Source organism: Podarcis melisellensis (genome assembly GCF_964234715.1).
Source record: "Podarcis melisellensis genome assembly, chromosome: 7".
Taxonomy (NCBI): domain Eukaryota; kingdom Metazoa; phylum Chordata; class Lepidosauria; order Squamata; family Lacertidae; genus Podarcis; species Podarcis melisellensis.
The window spans coordinates 9,535,075-9,558,770 of record NC_138539.1 but is presented as its reverse complement, the minus strand read 5'-3'; the positions used below and the strand labels follow the sequence as shown (position 1 = coordinate 9,558,770).

The 23,696-nt window shown below is 47.5% G+C and overlaps 1 protein-coding gene and 1 long non-coding RNA gene across 17 annotated transcripts in view; both read right to left on the bottom strand.

The window, feature by feature from the left end:
- LOC309374201 (uncharacterized protein) overlaps window positions 1-4,253 on the bottom strand; it is a 28,938-nt gene extending 24,685 nt beyond the window's left edge. For 4 of the 16 annotated variants that reach the window (XR_014170390.1, XR_014170391.1, XR_014170392.1 and 1 more), the window contains exon 1: window positions 4,111-4,128. The gene's annotated coding sequence lies outside the window, so the exon portion shown is untranslated. The other 12 variants (XR_014170380.1, XR_014170381.1, XR_014170382.1 and 9 more) reach the window with 12 other exon arrangements.
- LOC309374267 overlaps window positions 1-23,696 on the bottom strand; it is a 373,854-nt gene that overhangs the window by 25,165 nt on the left and 324,993 nt on the right. The window lies entirely within an intron of this gene.

Genomic DNA, 23,696 nt, shown 5'->3' with positions numbered 1-23,696 from the left:
AGCCAGAAGTGAGGAACTCCAGCCCCCAGGCCAATCCTGGCCCACCAGGAGTCCAACTTGAACTGCCAGGCTACTTCCCCAAAACTATGCCCATTCACCCATCGGCTGACATCACTCATGATGTCACCTAATAGGCGCTAGATACTTGTTAAATCCTGCATTGGCTGGGTACGTGTTCTCGGAAGTGCACAGCCAAACTGAGCAGGAATGAACCCCCACTTATCAGCTGAGGAGCAGGGTTCAATCCTGCTCAGTTTGGCCGGTTTCCATGCAAACACCTTCCTGTTTCAAGGAAATGGGCTTCCTCTACATCATTTAGGCAGTTTTCCATGAAAGCCTGCATTTGATCCCTTGCCAAAATAGCAGGACCCTCCCATTTTTAGCAGGAGATTCCAAACATTCAGAAAGAGAAGTGGATCAAAATCAGCTAAAATGGAGGGTTTTTTATTTTTTTAACCACTGTTTTAGCAGGGGATTCTATGCAACTCTCTGCTAAAATGAAGGAACAACCCCTCCCTTTTAGCAGCCCACAAGGTGCTTTTAAGTCCCAACTCTGGGAGTTCAAAGTACTTCGGCACAAGACGTCACTGTGATGCCTTGCGAGTCACACATTGGCAGCCTTGCACACCTGCCAGGTTTGGTCAAAGAGGCCGATCCTGCTAACGATCTGGCCCACATAGACAAAACAGTTTCCCTACCCTGATCTAGACTGTACCCAAACTCCCATTTCCCACACAACGTAACTGTAACTGCTGCAACCTGCTCCCAACTCAATGATGTCCAACACAGAAGATAAAGGAACAGCACATTCTCCATAATGTCCAGTATGAGGGAAATCCCGTTCTCAGGGCTGCTTGGAAGGCTGTAGGTGAGATAGGATGGAAAACTCTTTTACATAACTACTTCCTCATACTCGTGATGCACGTACAAGTATCCAGACAGGAACTACCACTGAGAATATGTCCCACAGCAACACTATCTTTACTCCCAACAAGTTAACCATCTCCTCAGATTTGAAAGGGACTTATAATATGACATATATGAAGAGCTGTGTATTGTACTGCAAGAGACTGTGTACTTGTTCCAGATCTCATGAGCAAAAAAGTGCAAAAAAAAGAGGCCAATGTGAATAAAACCTCAAGGTTTTGAGAAAAGATGCTTGTCCCACTTGCTATAGAGAACACAAACATATTTAGGCTGGTGACCTCCAAAAATCCACTAAGGTCATAAGATCTGGAATGATCTGCTGAGTTACTGCTTCTTGCCCACACTTCAAGATGTGGGCAGCTATGAAATTGGTGACATATTTTCCAGGAGCACATTAACACACCACAGAGCTTAATTTTTAACCCAGTTTGTAAAAAGGCCAATGGAATCTCCACTTTTTGCTTTCAATACCCCTTCTGAAGTTATGCCCTCCCTCATGTGATATGTTATTAGAGCAAGCGAACTCAACTCCGCTGTGTTTAGTCCAAACAGTTTGGGAAGGGAAAAGAGAAAGCAGGGCCATCTCTCAGCCTCTCCACAACTTCTTACAAACAGCTAAGGCAGCCCCCCCAAAAAAGAAAAGGTGAGCAGCCTTCGAAGAGCCCCACCCATATGAAGATAATTATAGCAAAACCAAAATAATTCTAGTCCTTGGGAACTGTGGGGCCGAGAGCGGGAGGAATCAGGCCAGAAAACTGAGATTTTATATAGCAGCTAATTGAGTTAATCGTGTCCATTTTTATTCAAATCAACAAACTGGATAAGCCTCCTGAGGAAAGCAGCTGGGAGGAAGATTTCTCTACCCTGATGTCAAAATGTTAAGAAGTTCGCTTTTCATTACTCTGTGGAGGTTTGCCCTCACCAGCATTCTTTACTGCTGTTCTGCAAAACGAGACAGGGTGGGATAGCATTGAGTAAGCATGCTGACAAGTCTGGCAGGTTCAATTAAGACTGTGCTGTGATGAGCTATCGGGCTGATTGCAGAGAAGTCACCCTATGACTACAGCAATTTACATCTGTTCTCATTCTAGAGGTTTCACACTTATTTCAAACAATCATCTACTTAGGTGTACATGTGATTTCTTCATTTAGCCCTGTAAAAAAACAACAACGATATAAATAGAGTGGTTTCCTGATACAAAGCAGAAACTGCTCATATAGTGAACAGGCAACATCCACATCTTAGATGCACAGCTGTCAATCACCACAAGCCTGGGTACAGCACATTGAAATGGAGTAATTTCAATGAACCACATTTTTTATTTTAAAAAATCCTGAGCAGCAATGCTGCATCAGCAGTCACTCAGATTCCCCCTAAGAAGTGTACTGTCAGCAGAAAGTTTCAGAAAGCAGAACCCAAGTTTCCAGCTCAGGAGCAACCTCCTGTTGCTATACGCTACAGCTCCGAGACTTCTCTTGTCTCATTCTTGCTTCCTCGCACAAACTCCCTTTCCTTCAATCCAACACTGCTTGCAATGCCCATGAAGAAACAATTCTGTTGTTTTAGTCCCAATCCCTCCCTATCAGACATCATGGGATATATATATATTTAGTCCTTACAACATCAGCCATCAACAATCTTAAAGAAGTGGCAAGCCTAGCTAAGGAAAGCAGATAAACAAGGAAGTGAAGAGTGTTACACAAAACTGTCACTTGATATCTGTCTTTTATAGAAACTATTTTGCTGGGAAGCTTGAGGGAAACGCTCCGGATATCCCCTGCCCCACTTCCTCAATTCTACGGAGAAAGGGAAAGCTCTGCCAGCTGCTGGGTTGTCTCCCTTTCCCCAAACACCCAGTTGCCCCCTAAAGGACGACTAAAGTGTCAAACAGCAATCACCAAGACAGGGTGCTCCAAAAAGATATTCAAAGGAATCAGAGCTGCCTTCCGATGCAGTACAGCCGCCCTAACAGGGAAGACCTCTCAGGGCAAAACGACAGAACTCTTTTGCGTCCTGTATCACCAACTCTTCCAACCCATCTGTGACATTCCTCCCTAAAGGAATCTTGACAGCAAAGCAGGGAAAACATCTTTATCTCCCCTCCACATCACCCAACGTAACCTGAAAAGGACCCTGCGGGGCATGCAGAGGTCATGGCATGCATATATATTTCTGTGTGTGTGTGTGTGTGTGTAAGCTTGCCCAAAGCATATAGAACAGAAACCCTTTCTCAAACAGCACCTTTCCTTTTTGTACCAGTTCACTTTTCAGCAAGCCCCCCCCCCCGCCGCCCCCATCCCATTCCCTTGACATCCTCAATGCCCAGAAACACAGCTTGTCAACTTAGGTGGGAGCAGTATTATGGGATGGGGAGTGGAGAGAGACAAGCACAGGACTGTTGGTACTTCTCCTGGACACTTGGGACAGATATGGGGGCACTCTAGCATGGTGCCCCCCCCAAAAAAACCCCCCCAAAACTGCAAAAGAGCAGGGAGACTTATTTGAGGAGACGAATATAGGTGCGTTTCAATGTGGGGCTGTCGTTTTATTTCAGAGAAGTGGCGAAAAAGGGGGGGGAGCTTCCTGCTTTTGACCCCATAAGCGAGGTGGGGACACACACACCTACATAGGTGTCAGAAACACACAGACCACGAAGAGGACTGGCACCTTAGGGTGGTTATGTGTGCGTTGGGGGGGTGGAGGACACATTACATGAGGGGAAGGAAAGACTTCCTCATTTAAGTCTAGGGGCTCCTGAGGGCAGCAGGAGAAGCACAGGGGTCACCCCTATGTGGGGGTGGGGGCTGTTGCTGTTTTTTGCAGAGGTGACAGAAAAAAGAGGGGGGAAGGGCAGTTTCTGACCCCAATGGGGGGGAGAGAGAGAACTACAGGAAACATAGGGGGCAGCCAGAAGCACCTAAGACTGTGAGGAGGGCTGGCACCTTAGGGTGCTTATCTGTGAATGTTGATTCGTGGGGGGGGGGACACACATTACATGAGGGGAATCAGAGGCTTCCCCCCCCTCCACGTCACCCCTATAAGTTCAGGGGCTCCTGAGGAGAAGCAATGAGAAAAGGGTACAGGGGGGGCACCTCTTCTATGCCCCCCCACAAAGGTGAGGAAGGGGGCGTGGCCACGGGGAACAGCGCACCCCACTCCTCCTCCTCCCCCCCCGCCCGTACCTGCTGTGGGGGTGGGGGGTGCGGGGGGGGCTCTCGCTCTCTCCCCTCCCGCCCAATCCGCCCCCCCCTCCCTCCGCCGCTCCGGCCGCCGCTGCCGCCGCTTCTCCTCGCCTTTAGTTTGACCTTTTTCCGTGCCTCAGCTTTCTCCCCGCCCTCCGGGTCTCTGACGTCAGCGCCCTAGCAACCAATCCCCGCGCCGCCTTCCTTCGCCCTCCCCCTTCCGCGCGCACGCTTCGCCCCGCCCCTCCTCCCGAGCTCTCGCGCTCGCACGCCGGTGAGAGAGAGAAGGGGCGTGGCGGAATGGGGGAGGGCCGTTCGGGTGAACCCACGTGAGCGCGCGGGAGCCAATCGGAAGAGCGGGCTGGCGATAGGCGCGCTGGGGCGGCCGCGGCTCCTGGTTCTGGCCGCGCAGGGGCAAGAAGAGAAGGGGGCGTGGCGTGCGAAGGGCTTCCCTGATTGGAGGAGCGGGAGATGGGAGGGGAGGGCGGGGCGGGGCTTGAGGTCCGGGGAAGGAAATAGGGAGCTCCCTGTTAGATGAATAGGATTGGGTCGTTGTTTCTTCTTTCTGTCCGTGCGTGGGTTTTTTTTTGCTCTCCGATTTTGGCAGTGAGGCGCGCGCTTTGCTGGAGAAGAGAAGCTGTATATGCATGCATTTTTAAAGGAATGCAAAAAATAATAGTACTAGTCTAGATAGATGGATAGGTGCACAGATGAGTTTGCGGAAATAATAGCACTTGCAAGAAAAGTGCACGCATGCATTTTCAGAATAGTGCAAACATAATAGCACTCGCAAGACAGGTGCAGACATGCGTTTGTAGATTAATGCGGAAATAATAGTACTTGCGAGTTAAGTGCACGCATGCATTTTCAGAATAGTGCAAACAATAGCAGACATGCGTTTGTAGATTAATGCTGAAATAATAGCACTTGCAAGAAAAGTGCACGCATGCATTTTCAGAATAGTGCAAACGTAATAGCACTCGCAAGATAGGTGCACACATACGTTTGCAGATTAATGCAAAAATAACAGTTCTTGCGAAAAGAAATTAGAAACGCATGCGCTTGCTTTGAGCTGTGCAAAACCGGCGCTGCTCGCTTGCACATTTGATGCGCGATTTGCACAGCGCTGTAAAGCAGCCTATCTGCGGCTTAGGCACACAGGCGCCTGCTCGTCTTGCTTAGCGCGCTGACAACACTCCCGCGTGCTTTGCAGAATGCGGAAAAGTTTGCAACATTCTCAGGGAAGTTGGGCAACTTTCTTAAGGGCGTTGAGTATGTGATGTTGCGTTAAGGTCGTCTGGTGTCTCAAGTATTGAAGCTGATTCCCGTGAGGGGTGGGGGGAGGCGGGGTATAAATAATAATTCAGTAATGCTACAGTGCTAAGCGTGCCTACCCATAAATAAATTATATTGAATTCATTGGTGCATACACTCTGGAGAGTGGGATTAGGATGGCAGCCTAAATTGGTTAAAATTAAATTTGTTGCCATGACGCATACCCTGAAGATCAAAAGCGTTATGCTCTGCCATGCTGGGATCACAGAGTTGGAAGGGACCCTGGGGTCATCTAGTCCAACCCCCTGCAATGCAGGAATCTCTCTTTTTTAAAAAAATATATTTATTAAAGTTTCAAAAATTATATGAAAACAAAACAACAATACAAACAGACGCAAACAAAAACAAGTATAAATTCAATCTCTTATTTTCTTGTAATTTACTTCCCCGACCTCCTCATACCTCCCCTTTCTGTATTCCAATTTCTAATTATTAATTCAGCAAATCCTCTCCCTTATTTTCCATTTAATTTTTAGCCTTTCTTTTTACTTAATCATTACAGCTGAAAACCACTTAATTTCTAAACCGACGTCATTCTAACATTCATTAATTTTGCAATGTTTCCTAAGATAATCCTTAAATTTCTTCCAATCTTCTTCCACCGTCTCTCTTCCCTGGTCTCGGATTCTGCCAGTCATTTCTGCCAGTCCCATATAGTCTATCACCTTCATCTGCCATTCTTCCAAGGTGGGTAGATCTTGTGTCTTCCAATACTTTGCGATGAGTATTCTTGCTGCTGTTGTAGCATACATATGCAATGCATACATACATATACAATGCAAGAATCTCAGCTAAAGCATCCATGACAGATGGCCATCCAACCTCTGGTTAAAAATTTCCAAGGAAGGAGAGTCCACAACCTCCTGAGGGAGCCCATTCCACATTCTAACAGCTCTTGCTGTCAGGAAGCTTTTCCGAACGTTTATTCTGAATCTCCTTTCTTGCAACTTGAAGCCACTGGTTCGAGTTCTACTGTCCAGAGCAGGAGAAAGCAAGCTTGCTCCATATTCCATGTAACAGCCTTCGAGATATTTGAAGATGGCTATCATATCTCCTCTCAGTCTCCTCTTTTCCAGGCTAAACATACCCAGCTCCTTCAGCCGTTCCTCTTAAGACTTGCCTTTTCCAGACCCTTGGTCATCTTGGTTGCCCTCCTCTGCACACCTTCCAGCTTGTCAATATCCTTCATACACAACAGTGAACACCAGCAGGCAATATCACTACTGCTCTGCCATTTCTGTTCATGCATTCTTCTGTTCCCCTGTGAGAACACCGGGAAAGATCTGTTATGCCAGTGTACTGCCTCAAATTTAATCACTTTATCCCTGGGATTTTCTGGCAGGAGGTACTGCAAATGGATTTTTTTTTTCTGGAATCAAATAACAGTAATGCACACTAAATAAGAGTTATATTCCATTGCTTTTCCAGAAGTACCTTTTATGTGTCAACCATAATGCAGAAATTCACAGTCAGGGAAACGCTGGGACAATGGAATAAACTGCTGTGTGAATCGGCCACAGGCTCCACCTCTAGCTTAACATGTCCTGCCCAGGCTTCACCCACACTAAACCATTTTTCTATAGATTCCACACTTGTCTCCCACTCTGGTCCTGCCCAGAGTCAAAGCAGACTTCACATCCAAAGCGGACTTCATAACTCACATGGTGGGCAGCATACATCTTTCAAAGTTGGTCCTGAAGCCCATCTCTGAAGTCTACAGCTGGCAAGTGGCAAACTGCATATTCACCTACCTTACTACAGGTCTTTCCCCTTTTCGCTTCTATAGGGTCCTGGGAAGTGGGGGAGAATTAATACAGTGGGAATTTAGGTTTCATGGGACCTGACCTTTGCTTGAATCATGTGTTGGTTTTGATCCCATATAGTTTTGACGGCTTGAGAAGGATCAGTCCAGTATATCTGAAGGAACATCTCAACCCCCATCGTTCTGCCCGGACACTGAGGTCCAGCGCCAAGGGCCTTCTGGCGGTTCCCTCACTGTGAGAAGCCAAGTTACAGGGAACCAGGCAGAGGGCCTTCTCAGTAGTGGCGCCCTCCCTGTGGAACGCCCTCCCACCAGATGTCAAAGAGAAGAACTACCACCAGACTTTTAGAAGACATCAGAAGGCAGCCCTGTTTAGGGAAGCTTTTAATGTTTGATGGGTTACTGTATTTTAATATTTTGTTGGAAGTCGCCCAGAGTGGGTAGTGAAGCCCAGCCAGATGGGCGGGGTATAAATAAATTATTATTATTATTAGTCGTTGTATATGCCAACCTGCAAGGCAGACACCCAACTTTTGCAACTCCATACATCGTGATTTTTCTTTTCCTTCCTGGCTTCTAAATTATGCACAGTTTCTGATTTTCTCACGTAGCTTCACCTCACTCAAATCAAAGGTATGCAAATAGCTGTTTCCCTTTGGCTGCTTGCATTCATTAATAATGAAATAAACAAGCATGATTACATGTGCAAAACAAATCTTTTCCTAGAGGGGCTGGCTGCATTCTGCCTACAGTATTATTGGGATGGCTGGAGCGCATGGGTTCTGTCTTCTCCATTGCAAGAGCTATTTAGGGAGGCATCCAATTATTAATGGGAGCAATTGATTTCCCCTGAAGCAAGAAGCCCCTTGCTACGCTATTTGGCTAGCTAACCAGACCAAATGCATTATTTCTCCAGAATTCAAAGAGGCAAAGATGTGATTCTCAGAGGAGAAATGTGCATTTTGTATTACTCACATTAGTGGAAAGAGAAGGCTTGCCAATAGCAGCCAGGTGAGCTTTGGAGGTTACTGAGCTCTAGACCTTACAACAATTCTCTCCCGTTCAGTCATTCAGTCATTTGGATTTGCAAAGGAGTTTACAAGAACAAAATAAGGTTTGTTATTTATATATATGGTATATCTGACATATATATCCCACCTTTCTCCTCCAAGGAACTTAAGGTTGTATGTGTGGTTCTCCACCTTCCCCATTTAATCCCCAACAACAAGGTAAGTCAGGCTGAGAGGCCGCGACTGGCACAAGGTCACCCCCAGCGAACTTTCTGACTGGTTGGGGATTCGAACCCAGGTCTCTCCCAAGTCCCTCTTGTAACAATCTATGACCACTACATTTTTTCGCTATAACACAATGGTACCTCGGTTTTCCAATGTAATCCGTTCTGGAAGATCGTTCGAGCTCCAAAACGTTCAAAAACCAAGGCGCAAAGGGCGGTCTGCAAATTTAATAGAGAAAATTGAGGGCTAGTCCAAGGTCACCCAGCAGCTGCATGTGGAGGAGCGGAGACACGAACCTGGTTCACCAGATTACGAGTCTACCGTTCTTAACCACTACACCACACTGGAGGTCCTTGAGGTGGTGCAGTCCTAAGTCTACATCACTGGGGAGCAGCGCTGGGATCTTCCTCCTTCCCTATATGAAAAGGATGTTTAAAATAATGTTTGTAAAAAAACAAAACCTGAAGCTTTTCTTTTGGGAATTATAGGGATAGAACTACCTAAACTGTACAGAAACCTATTCATGTGTACAGTGGCAATAATGTTACTCGCCGTAAAGAGGAAAGGAGCAGAAGTCCCAGCAAAGGAAGAATGGATACAAAAACTTATGGAACATGCAGAAATGGCGAAACTTACCAAAAGAATAAAAAATCAAGATAACAAACTTTTTATAAAAGGATGGAAACTGTTATGTAGTGTAGTTTCACCCTGGGCCAACAGGGGGATACTGTATATAGTTTTCACTCAGGTCTGTAGATAGTTTTCACTCAGGTCCGCGGCAGTTATTTTAGGCGGGAACTCTGGGCTGTGGTTGTTACAATGTTGACAGCCGGCTGCCTATAAAAGCAGGTCGGCTGAGCTGTTTGCAGTCAGTTCTATTCCAGCTTACAAAATAAAGAGCTACTTGAAGAAATCGCTGTGCCGGCTGCTATGTCAACTCACAACTTAATACTGGCGACGAAGGTGGGATGGATGGACATCAGAGCACAGCCAGATGCGGCCAGCCTCTGAACTGAGCTGAATCACTGAGCTGAATCACAGAGCGAAATCACTGAGCGAAATCACTGGGCAGAACCAATTCAGAGCTGACTGTTCTGGCTAGAGCACTGTGTTCCATCCATCGCCCTTCACGCCGGCATCGGAATCATGGCTTCACTTGTGCCTCTGCTGCCGTTTGCGCCAGCCTCTGAATCATGGGACTCCTACCTCGCTCGGTTCGACTGCTACCTCCAAGCCAACGAGCTGACAGCAGTATCAAAGGATCGGAAGCGGGGCCTATTCCTCAGCCTCTGTGGGCCTGAGGTGTTTGAGACGGCCCGAGCATTGGTTGCGCCTGAAGCAGTCCAGGCAACACCATGGGACACGATCCAAGAGAAGCTCCGCAACCACTATGCACCAAAGCCGTCCAAGATTGCTGCCCGCCATGCGTTCTACCACCGGAACCAGGCAGAGGGGGAGTCAATCAACAACTACACCACCGCCCTGCGACAGGCTGCAATGCACTGTGAGTTCCGAGACTTAGACGATGCCCTGATGGATCGAATCGTCTGCGGGGTCCGGGACATCCATCTGCAACGGCGTCTCCTAGCCAAGCCAGACCTCACGCTACAGAAAGCCATTGAGGAGGCTGTGGCCTCAGAAGCTGCTGAACGCTCCGCCCAGGAGATCCGCAAGTCCAGCAGCCCGCGTCTTGCTAGGGAGCCAGTTCCGGTGCATCATGAAGAGGCCAGCAGTGATGAGGCATCCTCCAGTGAAGACGATGACGTGCACCAGACAAAGCGGGAGCGCAGGAAGTTCCAACAGAAGTCCAAGGGCCCCTTTCACGGCCGGACCTTTATGGTAGTGGTGGACGCCTATTCCAAATGGCTGGAGGTCGCCCTGATGCCCTCCACCACTACCGAAGCTGTCATCCGGGTGCTGCGAGGCCTGTTTGCAACACATGGGTGTCCTGATGTCCTTGTCTCTGACAACGGACCGCAGTTCACGTCAGGCACCTTTGAGTGGTATCTTTTAGGACTGGGCATCCGCCATGCCCTAACGGCACCCTTTCATCCATCCAGCAATGGGCAAGCGGAAAGAATGGTGCGCTCGGCAAAAGAGGCACTGGCGCGCCTGGACCGGGGAGACTGGCATGAGCGGGTCGCCGAATACTTGTTCGTGCAACACATCACCCCTCATGCGGCCACAGGGAGGAGTCCTGCTGAACTGCTTATGGGCCGCCGCCTCAGGTCACCGCTCGACCGGCTACACCCGGACTTTGCCGTGGCTGAACCCCCAGGCTGTGCCAACGCGCCACGGTCATTTGTCCCAGGAAACCAGGTCTTTGCCCGGAACTATGTGGGGGACATTCCTTGGGTGCCAGCCACAGTAGTGGGAGTCACTGGACCTCGCTCGTACCAGGTGGCACTCGAAGATGGACGCTTGTGGCGACGGCACATAGACCAGCTTAGGCGCAGGGTTGGGGACTTGGACACTACCGAGGTGCCCCCAACTGCGCTTGCAGCTCCAGAAGAGACACGTACAGATGGCGAGGCCCCACCTACACCTTCCTCGCAAACTGCCAGCGTGGAGCCGAACCAAGCCGCTTCAGAACAGACTCAGACCACTCCACTTGCGGAGGCTCCACCCACAGCAGCGGATCCAGGGGAGTTGGTTCCAACGCCACCTAGGGTCGCACCACAGCCTCAGCGAGAACTGTGTGGCCCTCCGGACTTGGCTACCAGTCCCCGGCGGTCTGGCAGAGTTTCCAAGCGCCCAACTTATTTAAAGGACTATGTTGTTGGACATGTATCACTGTTGGTCTAAGTATGGGAAATGTAACCGATATGCTTTTGTGCCTAATTGAACCATTACGCGTAGTGCTGTATATAAGGAAACCATTACGATTGTAACTAACGCCTTATCTCGGTGGGGAGGGGTGTTATGTAGTGTAGTTTCACCCTGGGCCAACAGGGGGATACTGTATATAGTTTTCACTCAGGTCTGTAGATAGTTTTCACTCAGGTCCGCGGCAGTTATTTTAGGCGGGAACTCTGGGCTGTGGTTGTTACAATGTTGACAGCCGGCTGCCTATAAAAGCAGGCCGGCTGAGCTGTTTGCAGTCAGTTCTATTCCAGCTTACAAAATAAAGAGCTACTTGAAGAAATCGCTGTGCCGGCTGCTATGTCAACTCACAACTTAATAGAAACGGTTTATTGAATATTTACAGATAAATTGTCAACAGATAAGAACATTGGCAGGATTATTGTAATAACCTGCAGTTTCATAAGAGTATGTATTTAAAGAAGATGACTAAATGAGCTAATTGAGTTAATTTGGATATGCAGTAGATATTAAAAAATAAATTTAAGGAACCTCAGAAAGAGGGGGAAGGAAGTCAAGTTTTGAAATGTCAATATGGTGGTAAAATCAGTGAAATGTATAAACCTGAAAAGTATAGATAAAGATTGGAAAAGAAAAAAAGGGGATTTTCTCTCTCAAAGTGGGGGAGGGAGATAGAATCATAGAAAATGTAGAGCTGAAAGGGACGCTGAGGGTCATTTAGTCCAATCCCCTGCAATGCAGGAATCTTTTTGCCCAGTGCAGGACTCAAACCCACAACCCTGAGATTAAGAGTCTTGCACTCTACCAACTGAGTGCCTGTCAAACTTTGGCACATTTAGCCTTGCAGCAAGAAAGGGGATAAGATTCTCCTGTGAGACCCATGTCCTATCCCCCCCTCCCATTTCTTCACAATGTCTTTCTGGTGCATTAATCCTGCTTGCTTGCATGAAGCTTAGGTGGAGGTCAGACTGCATCCGGTCCTCCTCAACCATTTATTCTGATTTTGTTGGTCATGCAGCAATCAGCATTCATCCTGATTTGTGTTTCCAGGGAAAGGAAGGGCTGTACACCTTCCTGCTCTCCATCCATTCATCCCACACTTTTTAGTTCATTCACCTGTCGCTTCCCTAGGGCAGGGGTGGCAAAGCATTTCGGTCAATCTTATGAGGCTTAGCCTTAACAGGATTGGGCTAAATTTGATAGATGGGCAGGACCACCCACCTGACGTTGTGATGGCATCAGGCACAAAGGTTTTGCCTTCATTAAACTGACAGATAAGCTATGGTTTTCCCTGTAGTGGTGTACGGAAGTGAGAGCTGGACCATAAAGAAGGCTGATGCTTTTGAATTATGGTGCTGGAGGAGACTCTTGAGAGTCCCATGGAGGACTGCAAGAAGATCAAATATATCAATTCTAAAGGAAATCAGCCCTGAGTGCTCACTGGAAGGGCAGATCCTGAAGCTGAGGCTCCAATACTTTGGCCACCTCATGAGAAGAGAAGACTCCCTGGGAAAGACCCTGATGTTGGGAAAGATGGAGGGCACAAGGACGACAGAGGACGAGATGTTTCGACAGTGTTCTCGAAGCTTTCAACATGAGTTTGACCAAACTGCGGGAGGCAGTGGAAGACAGGAGTGCCTGGCGTGCTCTGGTCCATGGGGTCACGAAGAGTCGGAAACGACTAAACAACAAACTGACAGATGGCTCCGTTGGTTAGAGCATGGTGCTGATAACACCAAGGTTGCAGGTTCAATCCCTGTATGGGACAGCTGCATATTCCTGAATTGCAGGAATAGATTATTTTGCTCTACAATTCATTTAGCAGGGAATCCTGATGCAAACCTTCCTGAATTCCTTGCTTTGCTGTAGCAGGCTTTCCATGCAAATCCCATTCCTGTGTTGAATCCTGTTGAAGTGAGCAAGATTTCACCCCCAGCTCATCAGCCGACCAGCAGAGGGTTAAATCCTGCTTCTTTGCCCGTGGAAACAGGCAAACACAGCTAATACAGGATTTAACCCTCACCCCTGCACCGTCACATGGCATCACAAGTAACACCATCTGATTGGCAAGTGGGTGTGGTTTGGAGAAAATGCCATTGTGGGCTCTCTCAGACCCCTGGGGCAGGACTTGTCGACATGCAGATGGCTGGGAGGCCAGCTGGCAAGCCCCAGTTGTGCCGTCTCGGCCCGTGCTCCGACGTAAATCAGCGACCCAGGCTTCAAAGCCAGGGCACGATATCAGCAGAGAGAACTGTACACACAGAATAGGCGTAAGGCTTGTGGAAGCATACTACAACTACAGATTTATTAATCATAAATCAGGACAAAGAAACATGTTGTCTCTCTCTTGTGTCATCTCAGAGAGAACAGCAAAAGCAAATGCCATACACAAACGGATGTTCCCAGCAAACTGTGCTGGAATGTAAACAGACATGTGACACGTAACAATCCCATGTCTGTTCCTTAAGGTGGAACAGAATTCTCAAAAGGACTAAGTTGCAGACGGGTCGAAGGTCACCTATCCCTGTGCTCAGGGACATATCTGCCATGGATGCTTTAGTTGAGATTCGGGCATGGCAAGGTTGGATTTGATTACCCTTGGGATCTCTTCAAACTCTGCAGTTCTATTCTAGGAGTGCCTTGATCCACTTCAGTTTTGCAGACCTAAATTTCAGGTACGCGCTTGAACCCCTGTTGTGAAATACAGATGCTATTGATGTAACCTTAGCCGATTACTTGTTATAAAATAAAGGACTGTGCTTTAGAAAGGAGTGTGCTCTTTTTTTCTCTCCACAAGAAGATCTGAGCTCATGAAGGAAAAGTTACGGGTCTCTCCCCATGCGGTTACAGGCGTTGTAAAAATGGTATTTAAATTGTCCATTTGGTTTGACAGGCCAGGAAAAAATATATATATAAAAATTAAAATCTGTTAGATAAAACCTCCTGCCATTTTCAGATATATCCTAAGAAAAATAGGACTCTTGGATCATTGATATTCCACTAAAAATGAGAACGAGTGCAGAGATTTTCCCTGTTCACTTTGGTGTCCCTTTCTGTCATTTTTGTAGAGCTGTAAGTTACTAAAGTCCTCTGTTCACGCGGTTTAGAGATAGCCATCTATCAGCATGGCCATTAGGAAACTCGATTTTTATCACTGAGATTTTCTTTTTTAGAAAATAAAATAAAATAATACCTGCTTGCAGTCCACTCTTTTTCTAAAGTATTGTTCCGGGTTTATGGGGTGGTCAGTTTGGATGATGCCCCAAGTCCCTTCCAGTTTTTGGGGTCCTGCACTCAGTGATTGTTTGAACCTAAGATGGTCAGACAAGTTTCTTTGTAAACAGACCATGACCTTAGCTCCTCCTCAGCATCCCAGAAGAATGAGCTAGGTTGCAAGAGCTACACTTAAGGAAGGTTTTCTTCTTCTTCTTCCACTGCGATTACACGTAGCTGAGTAAGATTGTCTTCCATAAATACGGTTTTAAAAGTGAGTCCGTAAGTGACTGTGGAGGCCAATTCTGGATCCACACGTCCTTCCACAGTGGGGACATAGGTTTCCAGGCAGGAGCTGATCACGGTGAGGGTTTGCCAAGCGTGCCTTCCTCTTAGCACATTTCTTCCTTTTGTCCTGAGTTTGAGCGTCTTCAAAGCCCATGACACTTTTGGTAAAGGCTGTTCTCCACTTGGAGTGCTCGCAGTGTTTCCCAATTGTCGGTGTTTATACTACATTTTTAAAGATTTGCCTTGAGAGAGTCTTTAAACCTCTTTTGTTGACCACCGGAATGACGCTTTCCATTTTTAAGTTCGGAATAGAGTAGTTGCTTTGGAAGAGGATAACCAGGCATCCACACAACACGACCAGTCCAACAAAGTTGATGTTGAAGAACATTGCTTCGACACTGGTCATCTTTGCTTCTTCCAGTACACTGGCATTAGTTCACCTGTCTTCCCACTTAAGTGGTGGTATCCCCTTGGTTAATGGGATGGGGCATTTATGTTGATATTTTCACCCCCTCCCATTGCGAGAATCTCCTGATATGATGTTTTGAGAAAGGAGGGGCGGAAACTGCTCTTCACTTCTTCCGCTCCTGACTGCCTGTCTCTCTGTGTGTTATCTACGTAGTGACTAGATGGCTGAGTGAGAGCTGCAACACTCATGAAAGCCAGTACAGTGGTGCCTCGCAAGACGAAATGAATTCGTTCCGCAAGTCTTTTCGTCTTGCGAGTTTTTCGTCTTGCGAAGCACGGTTTCCCATAGGAATGCATTAAAAATCAATTAATGCGTTCCTGTGGTAACCGCCTTCAGACCAGGTCCGGGGACAGTCTGTCCCCCGACCTCTTCTGAAGGCCGGCGGGGGGCGAAAGTCTTTGCTTCCCCCCCGCCTGCCGTCCTGGGACAGCAGAGACTTCTCCGCTGTCCCGGGGCGATCTTAAAATGCTGGCAGGCGGCAGCGAAGCTTTCGCTGCCGTCCCCCAGCATTTTAAAAGCCCCTGGGACAGCGGAGACTTCTCCGCTGTCCCGGGGCGCTGCGTTTCTCCGCTCTCCCAGGAAGGCAGGCAGGGGGGAGCAAAGACTTTTAAATCGCCCCGGGACAGCGGCGAATTCCTCCGCTGTCCCGGGGCAATTTTAAATGCTCCCGGACGGCTTTTGAAGGCAGGCAGGGGGGAGCAAAGACTTCAAAAGCCCTCCGGGACAGCGGAGAAACGCGCTGCATTTCTCCGCTCTCCCGGGAAGGCAGGCAGGGGGGAGCAAAGACTTTTGCCCCCTGCCGGCCTTCCGAAGAGGTCCAGGACCTCTTCTGAAGGCGGGCGGGGGGCAAAAGTCTTTGCTCCCCCCCGCTTGCCTTCAAAAGCCATCCAGGATAGCGGGAAGCGCTTCCCTGCTATCCCGGACTGTTTTAAAATGCTGGCGGTGGGGAGCAAAGCCTTTCGGCCCCCGCCAGCCTTCCTGGACCTCTTCTGAAGGCCGGAGGGGGGGGAAAGGCTTTGCTCCCCACCGCTAGCATTTAAAAGAGGTCCCCGGAGATTTCCCTATGGGCTTTCTTCTTGCGAAGCAAGCCCATAGGGAAATTCGTTTTGCGAAGCGCCTCCAAAAAGGAAAACCCTTTCGTCTAGCGGGTTTTTCATCTTGCAAGGCGTTCGTCTTGCGGGGCACCACTGTAGTTTTAGTTTGTAGCAGCTATTAGAAATAAAAGAAGTTATGCTTCACAGCTAGCTTCTGCGTTATTTATACAGTGGTACCTTGGGTTACATACGCTTCAGGTTACAGACTCCACTAACCCAGAAATAGTGCTTCAGGTTAAGAACTTTGCTTCAGGATAAGAACAGAAATCGTGCTCCGGCGACGCGGCAGCAGCGGGAGGCCCCATTAGCTAAAGTGGTGCTTCAGGTTAAGAACAGTTTCAGGTTAAGAATGGACCTCCGGAACGAATTAAGTACTTAACCCGAGGTACCACTGTACTCTGCTGAGTCTGGTGCTCACAATGCACAGTTGTGAGTCCAGTGCACTGAGGCCTGCTTTCCAGGTTTGGAAGGTCTCTAGAAGTGCTCCAGTCGCCTAGCCCAGTTGGGGCAGAACCAGTTATTGAGCCCAGTCGATGACATCGGTTGAAAGGCGTACTGACAATTTCCTCCACCCCTTTCTCCTAGCTGCCGTGGAGGAGAACAGTAGCCAGGGAGAAATGTGTGAGTGGAAGCAGGCTAGAAGCTGGAAACACAGAGGCATGCCTGCTCTGTTCTGGATCCAAAGTTGTAACTAACAGAGAAGCAATACAATTTGGGGTGCTAACTAACAGTGTTAGAAACAGATAGGAAAGCTAGGAACTAAATGGGATCTTAAACATAGGTCATGGGTGCCACTACAGAATGTCTAGGGATGCTATTTTATAACAAGAATAAAGGTAAAGGTAAAGGGACCCCTGACCATTAGGTCCAGTCGTGACCGACTCTGGGGTTGCGGCGCTCATCTTGCTTTATTGGCCAAGGGACCCGGCGTACAGCTTTCGGGTCATGTGGCCAGCATGACTAAGCCGCTTCTGGTGAACCAGAGCAGTGCACAGAAACACTGTTTACCTTCCCGCCGGAGCAGTACCTATTTATCTACTTGCACTTAGACGTGCTTTCGAACTGCTAGGTTGGCAGGAGCAGGGACCGAGCAACGGGAGCTCACCCCATCACAGGAATTCAAACCACTGACCTTCTGATCGGCAAGTCCTAGGCTCTGTGGTTTAACCCACAGCGCCACCCGCGTCCCTTTTATAACAAGAATACAAAACTGGAAATGAATGAACTGCAGCTAAAATCTCATATTGATTTTTCACATGGTCTAGTCCACTTATGAAGCTTGCAAAAAAACAAAAACAAAACCATACTTCTCCAGCCCTAATATTCTTATGTGGGTCCCTTCTCCAGTCTTCAGAGAGTGGCTGGGAGGCAGAAAAGGTCCTTTCATTCCAGCAGTTGCAGTTTTAATCTGAAATCTTAGGCGCGGTACTGCGCCCAGAGCTCAGAAACTGCTCGCACTAATGAAATTCCCTGTCGCAAAATGCCCCTAGATTACAGCGGTTCTCAACCTGTGGGTCCCCAGGTTGTTGTTGGACTACAACTCCCATCATCCCTGAGCTCTGGCCTTGCTAGCTAGGGGTGATGGGAGTTGTAGTTCAATAACATATGGGGACCCACAGGTTGAGAAAGGCTGTAGGACATAGAGCAATGGGAGATTCAAGTGCTGGGTGCTAAGGTTGTACGCATATATGTCTAAATAAAACCCTAAGGCCCTGAGCAGTGAAAATACAACAGTGGCCCCATATGTCATTGATAGAATCATAGAGCTGGAAGGGACCCTGAGGATCATCTAGTCCAACCCCCTGCCATGCAGTAATATGTATGTGTCCCTGCAACCTTGGTGTTGTCAGAATCAGGCTCTAACCAACTGAGCTATCCAGGGTATAAAAACAATACTAAACCGGAAAATAAAATTTAAAAGCAAAAATGAATAAAACATCGATTTATTTCAACACATTCTTTTGATCTGCATTAGTAGGGGGACCCTGATTTAGGTGGGGATCAGTAATAAAAGAGAACAGGAAAAATTATTATTATTATTATTATTATTATTATTATTATTATTATTATTATACTGCCATTCATCCCAGAGTGGTTCACAACAGAAAAATACAAAATGAGAATACAAAATACATAAAAGCAAGAGAGCGGAGTGTGACAAAATCTAGCAAAGATCAGGTTTCCCTTCGATGACTACTTTGATGCTTAAAAAAAATAAAAAATCAGATGAAGATTTTTTAAAGTCTGATTTTTGTTCCTCTGCGTTACTGGTTCCCAAGCACTTACTTAGTCCCACTTATTGGATAATCCCGCACTGGTGTGTGTGTGTGTGTGTGTGAAGGCCACCTTGGAGCAACAGTTAAGAGTGCTAGTGGGTGGTGCATTGCATTTAACTTAGGAGATCAGAAATTGCAGTGGGTGGGTTCTCTAGCAATAGTTCCCCATTCTGTTTTGCAAACGTTATCCCACTGCCCTTGAATAAAACAACAGCCTTGTTTTGTCAGCTTCGGAGATTTATTCAGTAAGTTTGCCACTGGGCTGTGCTATAACTCTATATATTCAGCGCACTGGTTTCTCAAAGACCCACTCGCTGTGCATTATTCAGTGGAACGAACATGACTGATGCAGGCGCAAGTTGCCGAATGTCATAAGAAGATGCTCAATAATTAATGCCAAGGTAACTCTCCGAGTTTGGTCTGCTCCTTTTGCACTAGGCTAGCAGATAGCACACCTGGTTATCTGCTCCGAAGTCACTCTGCGCAGAAAACGCTACACATCTTGGCAAAAACGCACTGTTTCACTTTGGTATTCAGCGTATAGCTCTGGAGACCTATATAAAGTGCCATAAGCTCTAAACCTTATAACAGATCCATTCAACTCAATCTCAAGGAAAGAGTGGGGGAAATGTGGCCTTCCAGATGTTCAGGGCTGATGGGAATTGTAGTACAAGAACATCTGGAAAGCTACATGTTTCCCAACTGATGTTGTCCGAGGTTCATATGACTAGGTTCAGGATACAAGCCTTGGTTACGCAAGGTTCTCACAGAGAGAAGGTGTTCCACCAATGAACTTGTCATGGGGACAGCCTGGCATAGACAGGGGTCCTGAATCCTAAAATTCAAGGGTGGGGAACTGGAACCAGCTGGTGGGATGGATCTTTATCTCCTCCACTCCCAGGTTTGGCAAGTGTGTGGGGCTGACTACCTGTCAATTGCATGATGCCACAGAGACATCAGATGATCAACAGAAGTATAGTGTCCAGATCAAGGAAAGTAATGGTCCTACTCTATTCTGCCTTGGTCAGACCACACCTGGAATACTGTGCCCAGCACTGGGTACCACATTTTAAGAAGGATGTTGACAAGCTGGAACATATGCAGATGAGGGTGACCAAGATGATCAAGGGTCTGGAAACCCATCCTTATGAACGGTTGAAGGATCTGGGTATGTTTAGCCTGGAAAAGAGGAGACCAAGAGGAGATGTGATAGCCATCTTCAAATATCTCAAGGGCTGTTGCATGGAGGATGAAACAAGCATATTTTCTCATGCTCCAAAAGGTAGGACCCAAACCAATGGCTTCAAGTTACAAGAAAGGAGATTCTGACTAAACATCAGGACAAACTTTCTGACAATAAGAGCTGTTTGACAGTAGAATAGTCTCCCTCAGTAGGTTGTGGAGTCTCCTTCACTGGAGGTTTTTAAGCAGAAGTTGGATGGCCATCTGTTATAGATACTTTAGTTGAGATTCTAGTTCATGGGTAGGCAAACTAAGGCCCGGGGGCCGGATCTGGCCTCATCGCCTTCTAAATCTGGCCTGCGGACGGTCTGGGAATCAGCGTGTTTTTACATGAATAGATGTGTCTTTTTATTTAAAATGCATCTCTGGGTTATTTGTGGGGCATAGGAATTCATTCTTCTCTTTTTTTAGATATACAGTCATACCTTGTGTTGCGTTTGCTTCAGGTTGAGTGTTTCCAGGTTGCGTCCTGCGGCGACCCAGAAGTACCGGAAAGGGTTACTTCCGGGTTTCGCCACTTGCGCAGATGTGCAAAATGACATCACAAGCATGCGCAGAAGTGGCAAATCGTGACCCACGCATGCACAGATGTAGGTTGTGTTCTGCTCATGTTGCGAATGGGCCTTCGGAACGGATCCCGTTCGCAACCAGAGGAGCCACTGTATATTCTGGCCCCCCAACAAGGTCTGAGGGACAATGGACCGGCCCCCTGCTGAAAAGGTTTGCTGACCCCTGGTCTAGGATGACCCTCGGGTCCCTTCTAACTCCACAATTTTATGATTCTGTGGCCCATTTTTGCATAGCACTGTACACCTAAGCCACCAAGTTCACCTGACTGTTGATGCTGACAAATGTCTGCACACAGGGCATTGTAGAGTGTTTTGCAAGGGCTACTGATCACCAGTAGCTGCAAACCCTCTTAGGTGTGTCTTTACCTGCCTAGGTGTGTCTTTACCTGCTCTTGTAGGGCAGGTGAGTGTGGCTTGGGGCTGGCAGGCATAATTACACCCCCAACTCTACTAGAGCTTCTCAGCTGGAATAACTCAACTGTAGGCTTGCTCTGTAAAGGAGTTTAAATTTAGCTGATGGCTTGACGCGTAGCTGTGAGCAGAAATAAGCCAGAGCCTTCTGAATAATCCTTACAAGAGCACCTGAAATGATAGGTCTTTATTTGTGTGAGCGCAGCTTTAGAAAAATATGATATTGATATGGAATAATCAGCATCTATAAAAATGCCATCCGTTTCATTCATGGTTTTTAATTTCTTCTATTCCCCCCACCAACCCCCGTTAAATGACTGATATTATTTGATTTAGAAGTTGCTCTTTTATTTCCTCGCGAGCTGGCTGCCCGCCAGCTTTTAAAATAGATAGCGCTTTATATATTAGAGGCTTTTTAATTAATTACTTGGATGTTTCTTAACAAGCTTATGCATTGTAATATGCGTATAAAGGACACTGTGATACAAAGAAGGCTCCAAATGACGGCATGGGTGGACTTCTTCCTCCTCTTCTTCCTCAGGGCCAATCCTGTGCTAGAGCAACTTCGTGTCCCATGGACCCACCTCATTCCGAGGTCTATGCCCCCCCATCAAATTCCTGCATTTCCTACTAATCTTCTTCATCAATTAATGAGGTGGGGAGGGTGGAATTGCATTCAAAGGGGAGAGAGAATTTTGAAAAAATTCTTACAGCAGCAGTGCAGCGGGGTTTTTTTGGTCTTATCTTATTTTGAAGTGGCTGGGAGGCATTTCTGAACATCCTTTCCTTCCGTCTACATACATACTTTGGGACGTGGGTGGTGCTGTGGTCTAAACCACTGAGCCTCTTGGACTTGCCAATCGAGGATTTGAATCGGAAGGTCGGCGGTTCAAATCCCCGAGACGGGGTGAGCTCCCGTTGCTCTGTCCCAGCTCCTGCCAACCTAGCAGTTCAAAAGCACACCAGTGCAAGTAGATAAATAGGTACCGCTGTGGCAGGAAGGTAAATGGCATTTCCGTGTGCTCTGGTTTCCGTCACGGTGTCTCGTTGCACCAGAAGTGGTTTAGTCCTGCTGGCCACATGACCCAGAAAGCTGTCTGTGGACAAATACTGGCTCCCTCAGCCTGAAAGCGAGATGAGCACTGCAACCCCATAGTTACCTTTGACTGGACTTAACTGTCCAGGGGTCCTTTACCTTTATATACTTCTCCAGTGATAGGCAGTCTGCAGCCTTCCCAGGAGCCTGCATCTCAATTACAACTCAAGGGGAAGACATCAGGAGGCAAACTGCACAGCTGGAGTCAGCAATGCTTCAAGACACCAATTGCTGGAAGACACAAAAGGGGAAAGTCATTTTACGCTCAGGTCTTGCTTGAGGGTTTTCCACAGGCATCTGTATGGCTGCTGTGAGAATAGGATGCTTGACTAGATGGGCGAAGCCAGAGCAGCACACGGAAATGCCGTTTACCTTCCCACTGGAGCGGTACCTATTTATCTACTTGCACTTTTTGGTGTGCTTTCGAACTGCTAGGTTGGCAGGAGCTGGGACCTAGAAATGGGAGCGCACCCTGTTGCGGGGATTTGAATTGCCAGCCTTCTGATCGGCAAGCCCAAGAGGCTCAGTGGTTTAGACCAATTCCCCCAACTCTTGAAAATGCAAGAGGTGTCAGCCAATGGGGTTTTTAAAAACCCCACCTTCCAATTTGCTCTGTATTCCATTTACCCCGGGGGGGGGGGACATCAAGACTGGAGAACTCACTGCAGCCCTCACAGTCTCTGCTCTGCACTTTCCTCAAGTGCTTTTGCCTGGCTGGCTGGAATGTGTCCTTAAACTGCAATGATTCCTCTTTCTTGTCTGATGAGCAATGGAGAGGTGGTTGCGCATGTACAAACCATTTTCTTTTGCACAGTCACATTACCTGCTGGAACATGGGATGATGTGCAGAAGTAAAAGCCACATCCATTATTCTGTCCATGCGCACTGCTACTTGTAGCATGTGGCTTCTGAGAAGTTTCCTAGGAAGGAATGCAGGCCCCATGCTGGAAAAAGTTCCTTCAACCCCTGATCTAGTCTGGCAAAGCGATCTGGAGAATTCAATTTTGGGAATCTGGATTGAGTTTGGATTGGGGGGTGTTGCTTTTGCGCCAAATGGCTACCTTTACTTTTTATGTAACTTTCCAGTGACACACTCCAGTCCAGAACTGCATTCCCCAACATGCAATATGGAAATCTCTTTTTCTACAGGAGGAAGTTTGTCCTGCTGCTGTCCAGACAAATGCAGTTAAATTTAAGTTCTGGGGACATCAAATTTGGCAACAACTGGGAATAAATTTGCTTTCAAACCCTGAGGAGCTATATTAATCTTAAGGCACAGCTTGCTCGACAATTAATTTAAGAGATTCTCCACCGCCAGTTACGTTGATTGCTAACTTTCTCTCTCCTTTTTTGGAGCAGGATATTTGTGGATTTGGCAACGCTCTCCCTTCTATGTGCTCTTTGTGGGAAACAGAATTATGTCTGGCTAATTCAGACATCCTACTCCCAGCAGGTAATGCTTGGCAACATACTAAGGATGGTTTTCAAATATTCCTTTGGAATGTATGGCTTTCTCTAGAGGACGGGTCCCCCTTTAGTGGCATATTACCAAGAACAGTGGGTGGTGCTGTGGGTAAAACCTCAGTGCCTAGGACTTGCCGATCGTATGGTCGGCGGTTCGAATCCCCGCAGCAGGGTGAGCTCCCGTCGTTCGGTCCCAGCTCCTGCCCACCTAGCAGTTCGAAAGCACTCTTAAGTGCAAGTAGATAAATAGGGACCACTTTATAGCGGGAAGGTAAACGGCGTTTCCCTGTGCTGCGCTGGTGCTGGCTT